Here is an 8,747-nt window from a genome sequence, read left to right as displayed (position 1 = left end):
ATTTCTTTTGCAGGTATGTCACCTAGAAAGTTTGTATGGGAGGAGGTCAGAACTTGAAACAACTGCTATAAGCACATGATATCTTGGATGTTATATCTCATTCAATTTAGGCAGCAGTTATTTTACTGTGTCTAGCTTCTAGTTGATCTACATGGCACAGAAATTAATCCTCATGACTGGGTTCTTTTTTTTTTTTTTTTGAATGTCAATAACTCTGCAAAAAAAAGAAAATCAGTCCTAACTTCTGTTCAGTTTCTTTCACTTTCCTGTTCACATATCCTCTCAGTAATGCATTGAGAATGGAGACAAATAGTGAAGTAAGATAAATTTATCTACACGTGTGAAGGGAAAGAATAGGAGTTTCATTTTTAATTATCAATACATATTTCTCCATATTGGAAAGACTAGGTACACATCCCAAAAACCAGGGGAAAATGTTCTAAGCAAAGCAGAACCAAAAGTTTAAAAAATGTAATCACACATCTCAGACTGATATGTGAAGACCCCAAGTAGAGAAATAAAGTGCTCCAGTCTTGGTAAGGTTTTAATTTTCTTTCTTTCAGTCACACCCAGAAGTTTTCAGGGCTTACGAATGACTCTGAGCTCAGATATTAATTCTGGTAGGCTTAGCGGATCATATGTGGTGCATGGATAGAGTCAGGATCAGTCAATGCAAGTAAAATTCCAATCCTACATAGTTAGGATTGCCTGAGATTGTAGATGACTTTCTTGATACTGTTAACATGACTTTATTTCTCTTGCTTAGACTCTCATTCCAGAGAGTTCAGAACATGATCTGGACCTAAAATTTTGAATTTTTTTTAAACCCTATCCAGTAGTGCTCTCGTCTTTTTCCTTGCTCTGTCGTGAAACATGACAGACAATGCTTAGGGATATAGTGTTCTTTTGCATGTAAAGTAAGTAACCTATTTTCTCTATTATTTCTTTAGCACTGCTGTTATTCATCTTAAAGTTTTTCTAGACTCCTCATTTTTCAAAGGCTTTCTACGTCTACATGCTGATTTTTGTTGTAGACAACAGTGTTTTTCAGTTTACATAACCAGAAACCTTCTCTCATCTGCAACATTTTGCATTGTAGAAAAAATCAATGACAATTTTTGCTTCATTTTCCCTCAAAGCAGGAAATTTTTTGTTTTCTTTTGGTCTGGTTATTCTTTTTGTGTGATTATTATTAAAGTAGAGAATACATTTCTATGTGGAAGATACCCTTTCTTCACAGAGATGGACCAACAGTCTTATTGTCAGAGACAGGAGACTACCAAGTAGTTCAGATAAATTTACTAAATTAAATGAAATTAAAGAAAAACTTTCAGGTATAGATTTATCCTAGATATTATTCAAAGATTTGTTGTTTTTATGTATATAAACAGTATAAAATAATTATTTTAATAATAACTAGGTTTTTATATTATGAACTTCCATGTGAGTGAAATCAATTTTTTTCTAGCTAAAGTCCCTGTTTTATTGAGATTTATTGATTTATTGAGATTTATTGAGATTGCAAAGATACTCAAAAGAAGATCATCCCATATTTTCCCATATACATTCAAATAATAATTTAAACTAAATTCCATTTTGTTACCATAGTCTCTCTACTTCTAACTTTAATTTTCCTTTCTTGCCATCTTATTTATTTATTTATAAAACTGGTGGCTAGAAAAATAATACAGCAGGCAGAGCACTTGTCTACTAATCTACAGCACCCTATTTGGTGATCTCTACAAGGAGTGATCTCTAAATGTAGAGTCAAGAGTAAGCACTAAGCACTGCTGAATGTAGTCCTTAAACTGAAATTATAAATTGTAATACCTGATTTGTTAAGTGCAGTAATAATTTAGGGAATCATTATTTTTTAAGTTGTTGTACAGTGAGTAAGTGGTTTTCATAACTTTTTCCAAATAGAACTAGTTTTTATTTGCAATTGTATACTAAAAGATTTAATTCTAAGCTAATAAATGGGAAAAGTAGCTAATAAAACATTTTTAGCATAAATTGTCCTTACAAGACGTGAGTACTTAACTTTATAGTAGACAGCCATAGGAGATGACCTTTCTCAGAATTCCTTGCTTACTTTTAAATAATATCACCTTATTCGTGGAATTTTCCCCTTTGCTTTAATATTTTATGACTACTTGCTATATTTTGCATTGTCTCTCATCTCTTTTACTTTCTAGGTATTTTTTAACAGGTTTAAAACATTGATGTCTAAGCATATTGTTAGGAACATAGAGGCCATTATAATCTGATTCACATATCTCAAATTTATTTTATGTTATTTATATAAGCAACATGCCTTATAGCACTTTATATTAAAGGTGACCTGTTAGTTATCAATATCAGTATCAGGATCATTGAATCAGTCAGGTAAAAGTTAATAATAAAACTTCAGATTAGAAAGGACCTTAAAGTATATTCAATAATGCAGATGCTGAATTTGCATATAGATAAGTTAACAGATAAGGTCAGTAGAAGCTGACTACTTGTGTAAGGTCATGTAATTAGCCTAAGGAAGAAATTTAAAAAACTATTCTACCATAGTCTATGGAAATTTATCTTGTTTTCAATGTTTTTGTTAATCTAGCACTATGCATAATCAGATACAAATAATAATAAAATATGGTAAAAATTATGCATCAAAGTGTATTAAAGTGGAGAGGTGAGTTAGAGAAAATAAATATATGATATACATTTGAAAACAAAATGTCACTAGTCATAGTGAACAAAATTTATTAAGAGCAATTACAAAGCTATGTAGGTTATTTCTTTGTATAAGTAACACTAATAGTATAGTTAAATATATAAAATTTAAAATAGCTCTAGTAGACACAGAAATAGAGGAAGAATGACTTTTATGCATTTAGGTCATTTTTTGCCATTAGAAAGAATGATTTCTGTAGATTCATGGAGAAAAATATAGATGATTTTTATTAGAGGAGATTTGAAGAGACCATCATTTTGATCATGACAAAATCTGTTTGAATTCACTGAAATTTATTTAGGATCCTGACATTGTCTAGATATAATTCTGATCTTCCTTTTAAAAGCAAGTTTTTTCAAGAATTTCTCTAATTAAATTTTACCAGAAAATCATACCGATGATTTTTTTTTTTTTCAAAAAAAAATCAGATACCTTTATTTTCGCCCCATTCAGCTGCACATGAAAAATGACAGTGACCTCGGCATTTGCCTAGTGTCTTTGCCTGTTGAGAAGCCAGGATGTTTTCGGATCCATCTTTCAGTTTCCTCAGACTAACAGAGAGATGATGGCCAGTTCCAGAAGTGTAACCAGAGGAACCTGTGGCCAACACCCAGCAACATCACTAGCTGCCTGATCTCCAGTTGGCAGGAGCTTATTTGCCTTAGTAAATTAATGATGTCGTTCCTTGAGATTTTCACACTGCCTTTCACTTCTGCAGTAACCAGGAGACTGTCCCTGGGTTTCCCGCAGAATACAGACAGAAGGCCCACTCCTTTTTCCAGGGGTCTAAGGATCCCCGAAGGTCCATGCAGGAAGCACTGATGCTGGAGTTGTAGTTGACAGATGCCAGCTCACACTACCATCACAGAGGCTGAGTGAGCAGCTACCCAGGGAGAGGGATCCCAGCTCAACCCATTCCCATGGGGTTGGTGACTGGAGGGCAGAAGCACCATAGTAAGCCAGTGCCTTCCCGTGTCCACACCCACAATATTTTCCAGTTGTCCAAGCAGCCATAGTTGCAATGATTCTTAAAAACTCTGCCCTTGGCGTGCATCCACCGTCGCTCCTTACTATTAATGTGCCTCTCGATGCTGGTCTTGCCTCGACTGATGAGAACAGCATGCCAGACAGTCAGGGCGCACAGGGCAAGTGCTACAGAACTGTACAGGAACCAGAGTAGACAATACTCTTGTGAGTCACCTTTCTCGGAAGGAGAAGGTGGTGGGGGTCTGCTGATAGGTCTGGTTAGTAACTGCCTGAAGTTTGTTCTTGTCGAGCTGTTTCATTTTCTCGATGGCAGCATAAGCCTCCCAAAAAAGGTCCCAACCCCTGTAGCTGCAGTACACACAGCCCAGAGTAACTGCAGGGGTTTCCAGGTCTTCCCAGTTCATCCTCGATTCATAATGCTGCCACCAGGGCTCACAGCTTCCAAGTCACCAAGAACTACTTTCCACAGGCAGAAAAGACCAAACCAGCCACTCACCAGAGGTTAAAGTGACAATGTTACAAGGTTTTTCAGATCCCAAATAATCACCACCAGAAAACCAGGAAAACTCAAATCTTTCAGAGAAATGAATCTGCCAATGCCTGGCCTGAGCCAGCTGGTGTGAAGCAGACTGAGGTGGCACTGTGTGGGGGTGGCAGTGGAAGATGCCCTGTGAGTTCATTCTGGTACACCCAGGAGACAAAGTGGCCATGCAAGCAGCTGTCTCCATCCGTTGGCACGATTGCCACAGAGCCCTCCAGAGCCACCCTAAGCTAGCCCAGAGAGAGGGTCCTCCTTCTCTGGAGAGGGTAAGCTCCCACACTCTTGCCCTTCACTTCTCCAGAGCCCATCTTCTCTGCCAGGGAGGTAGAAGCCCTAGATGTGGGTAAGTCCAGTCTGGGCAGCATCCGGCTTGAGGCAGCTCACATGGAGAGAAAAGGATACAGCAGTGATGATCCATCTTCAGCACACACCTATTACAGATACTGCAGTAGTGAGTTCGGGCTAGTTTGGGGTTAATGCACTTCTTACAGATGGAGACTGTGGCAAGGTCATTCCTACCTCCGCCAAATCGAGCTCCGTCGCCGTCGCTGCTCACTGTCACCCTTTCCAACTTGGCGCTTGGACCCGCCCGGGGCTCAGTCCCATTCACCATGGCCCGTTGCTCGCAGCGCCAGCGCCAGGACCAGGAGTGGACAACGACCTGCCCAGCCCCGGTTGCGGGTGGCGTGGGCGCCACCGATGATATTTTTATCACCTTCTATATATCATCATTACCCACTTTTCTCCAAAAGAAATATGATCATTATGACCTAAATCTAATTAGGTTAGTATAGCCAGAACTCAGTTATCCCGGATATTTCCTGTTAGTAATATTTCACCCAATAATCTCCACACTGCAAAACAGCTTTTGAGGCCAGAGTAATAGTACACCAGGGCTTTTTTTTTTTTTTTTTTTTTTTTTTTTTTTTTGCACATGGCTGAGATAGTTTTGATCCCTACATGTCATATAGTTCTTTTAGCTTGCCAGGAGTTATCCTTGAGTACAGAACCAAAAATTAGCATTGAGCAGCACTGAGTGTGGCCCTGAAAACTTCTGATTTGCTTATATATTGAGAAGCTCAGTATAGCTCCCTTATAACTCTATTTTAACTGTGATTAATGAAGGTTACACAATAGCATCACCATGACATCTCCCTTATTTTGCTTTAACAAATATTGTTAAAACGTTATTTTTAACAATACAAAATGCAGAAAAATACTTATTCAAAAAGATTTGCTATGGAAATTTATTTTATGGGCACCCCATATAGAGTCTGACTGGTTTGTGGTAGGCTAGCTGAATAGGAAGGAAGATTGGTAAAAAGAATTGGTGAATCACAGGATTAGTGGTACAATACTGTATGACAGATACCAAATCATGACAATATACCGCTGACAAAAATAAAAGTATTTTCTTTAAAAAATTAAAGACTTGCTATGAACATTAAAACTAAAACACAATGTTTATATTCGAAGAGAAATTTAAGGTATTTAAAATATTGTTGATTTTTTTATTATATTTAGTAATGTGAGGTAAGATAATAAATAAAAACCTATTGTAGGAAATACATGTTAATAGTACAATGAGAGCCATTAGCCAAAAGTCTTCTAGAATACAAAAAGGGTCAAGAGTTGACCCGAGGCTATACCAAAAATAAAAGGGACAATGCCAGTGAACTTAAGTAAATCATAGAAAGTTGAGGGAGTTATATTTGATAACTTATAGATAGTACTGAAAAAGAAGTTATAGGGAGAATAACTGAAAGTGTTTAGAAACTAGATGTGTTTGGAATCAAGGTATGTTAAAGAGCAAGTTATTTATAATAATATATAAATGATGAGTGACAAAACCAAAACTATACTATAAGTCTTCTGACTTAAATTAAACATATTATTACAGATAAAATGTGATCATATAAATAGAAAGTTACAAAAGTACATGTTTTAGGAGATCTATGTCATTTTAAATTATATAATATATATTAAGAATTAAAGAGGTGAAAATTTAGAATATGTGATAACTTCTAGAATAAGTATCAGGACACACGAGTAAATGATTTCAAATCCTTCTAATCACACATTCTCTGATTTCTAGCAAGACAGTAAAACAGGAATAATAGGAAACTAGCTTCTCCAAAGTTTACTGATAAAATGTATTCCTCCTCGAAAAACATGGGATAACAAGCAATTTACCAACTGGTTTGAAAAAGCTCACCAGATAAAGAGAGGTTGAGGATGGAAGGTAAGAAGACAATTAAACCCACCTGTATATTAAACAAACAAGACTATTATACTGATTCAATTTCTAGCTTCTTATATAAAGAGATTAGATTATCATGTTGACTCTCAGACCTACACTTATAGAAGATACTTTATTTATCTTGGGCATCTCAAGACTCTCTCAAATTGATAATCTCCTGTCTTCGATTTTCTGCTCATGAAATAAAACCACTTGTGAAAATTCATATATTTTGGGGAGGCAGAAATTTTTTACATTTACAAGGGAAACTATTAAATATATTCCTCATATTAACTTATTAGAATAAAAGTTAAATATGTTTAAATGCACAAAAATTGATTACACATATGTATGATAATTTCAAAGACATTCTTAACATCCATTCTAACTCAATATTTCAGTTATAAAACTAAGATAGACATCTGGTTCACAATTCAAGATTATTTGTTTTTATATAGTTTATCAAAATAAGAGTGCCTTCTCTCTTATTTTTTTGCTAATCATAATGATAGCATATCTTATTTTTTAAAGATTAAAAATTATAAATATAAATTAAGTCTGAATTTAGTTTTTTTGATTGTTGAGTTTCTACAGGCTCTGTGCCTCAAAAATCACTCCTGGTGGGCTATAGGACAATATGGGATGCCAAGGATCCAAACTGGTTTGGGCACATGCAAGGCTAACACCCCACCCACTGTGCTATTGCTTCAGCTCCTAATTTAAAATGTATAATTAAAAGAAAAAACATTACTTTACCTAGTGTATTTTTTCTAAAATATATACATATTACATTTGTGATTGAGTTTTCATTATCTTCTAATGATCTCTGTGAGCTTCTATTATGCTAATATATCTTTTGCTGTACATAGACTTTAATAGTATTAATCTAAATTATCCTAATACCCAAGCTTCAGAGAAAATTGTATCAATTTAAGACTATTTATTAATAGCATTAGGACTCTGACATTTGAACATTATTCTTGTGATATAGATTCTTCATCAGCAAGATCATGATGCAGGAGAATGATAGAAATATCTCTATGTGATTTCCTCGAACTATTCTTGTGACTTCTCACAACACCCACAGCATTACTTTTAAGACCTCAGAAGGCATGTCTTCTTATCTGATTACATGAAAAGATTGTTGTTTGGTAATGAACAGGATTTAAAAATTCACCAAAACAGTTACTGTCAACACATAGTGGAAGCAGGAATGAAAAAGATGCATTTTTTACCAGAGCGGACATGTTATTAGAGAAGGTAATGGACACTCTGGTAAATAGTGGTGATGAGTAGTATCATTGTGCATCAGTATAATATCAGAAAATTTAACTTTGAAAACTACTATAACCTTATCAGCTAAATTAGCATGTAACATATAAACACACATATGTTAATAACTATATCCTTGTTTCAAATATTCCATGTACATGTGAGTGGTTCCTATTAGAAGAAATATTTTAGCATTTTCAGAGCTATTGAGAATAATGGATTTATTCAAATTTTGGTTATGATATAGTCCTTGATTTTTAGATTCATTATTATTAATGTACTTAAATGTAACAATTCAATTTTATTTCTAAAAACTATTTATAGTTTAGATTTTTCGTGCTAGATAAAGTCCTAATAAAATTTAAAAGAAGTAATTGTCTGCTATTGTTAGGTTACTGTTATCAGCTCAGTGATAACGATAAAGAGACCACCCAGCAATGCAAGACACAAAGTGGGATTTTATAAGCTTAGTTAGCTAAGGGTCCAAGACTTCCACCTGGGAACAGGCTTTCAGTCAAAGACCCAAACTCACTTTCCACTCAGGTTAAATTGCTATCACATCCAAGCATTAGTGCTGGATGTACAGCCCTAGAAAGCAAATAAAAGGGATACACAATACTAATGCCACCAGATACATAATTCTGATGTTACTAGGCTAGCATTAAATGATCTACCTGGTCACTGTATAAGCGTTTACTGTCGATTACATCCAGTCCTCCTCCTAACATGTAGTTATTAGCAGATAGATATTAAGATGATTTTCTAGATTACAATTTGTTCCATATCTGATAGATTAAAAAAAAAGACATGTATGATGCTCTTGAAGTATGATATGGACAAAAATAATATGAAGCAGAAATAATTTAATAGGGCAAAGAAGAATCTTAAATTGTATTAAGTTTTTAAAGCACCACAATTTACACAGAAAATCATAGTTGTTTTAGACATACAAAGTTTAAACAACCAATCCTCTCTCAAATATCAACATC

At 34.9% G+C, this 8,747-nt stretch overlaps 1 pseudogene; it reads right to left on the bottom strand.

Annotated features, from left to right (window-relative positions):
* Positions 1-3,570: 3,570 nt before the first annotated feature.
* Positions 3,571-4,860, bottom strand: LOC126001689 (palmitoyltransferase ZDHHC16-like; annotated as a pseudogene).
* Positions 4,861-8,747: the final 3,887 nt, after the last annotated feature.

The sequence above is a fragment of the Suncus etruscus genome, chromosome 2 (assembly GCF_024139225.1).
Source record: "Suncus etruscus isolate mSunEtr1 chromosome 2, mSunEtr1.pri.cur, whole genome shotgun sequence".
Classification (NCBI taxonomy): Eukaryota; Metazoa; Chordata; class Mammalia; order Eulipotyphla; family Soricidae; genus Suncus; species Suncus etruscus.
Note: the sequence above shows the minus strand (reverse complement) of the source record. Positions and strands in the feature narration are given on the sequence as shown.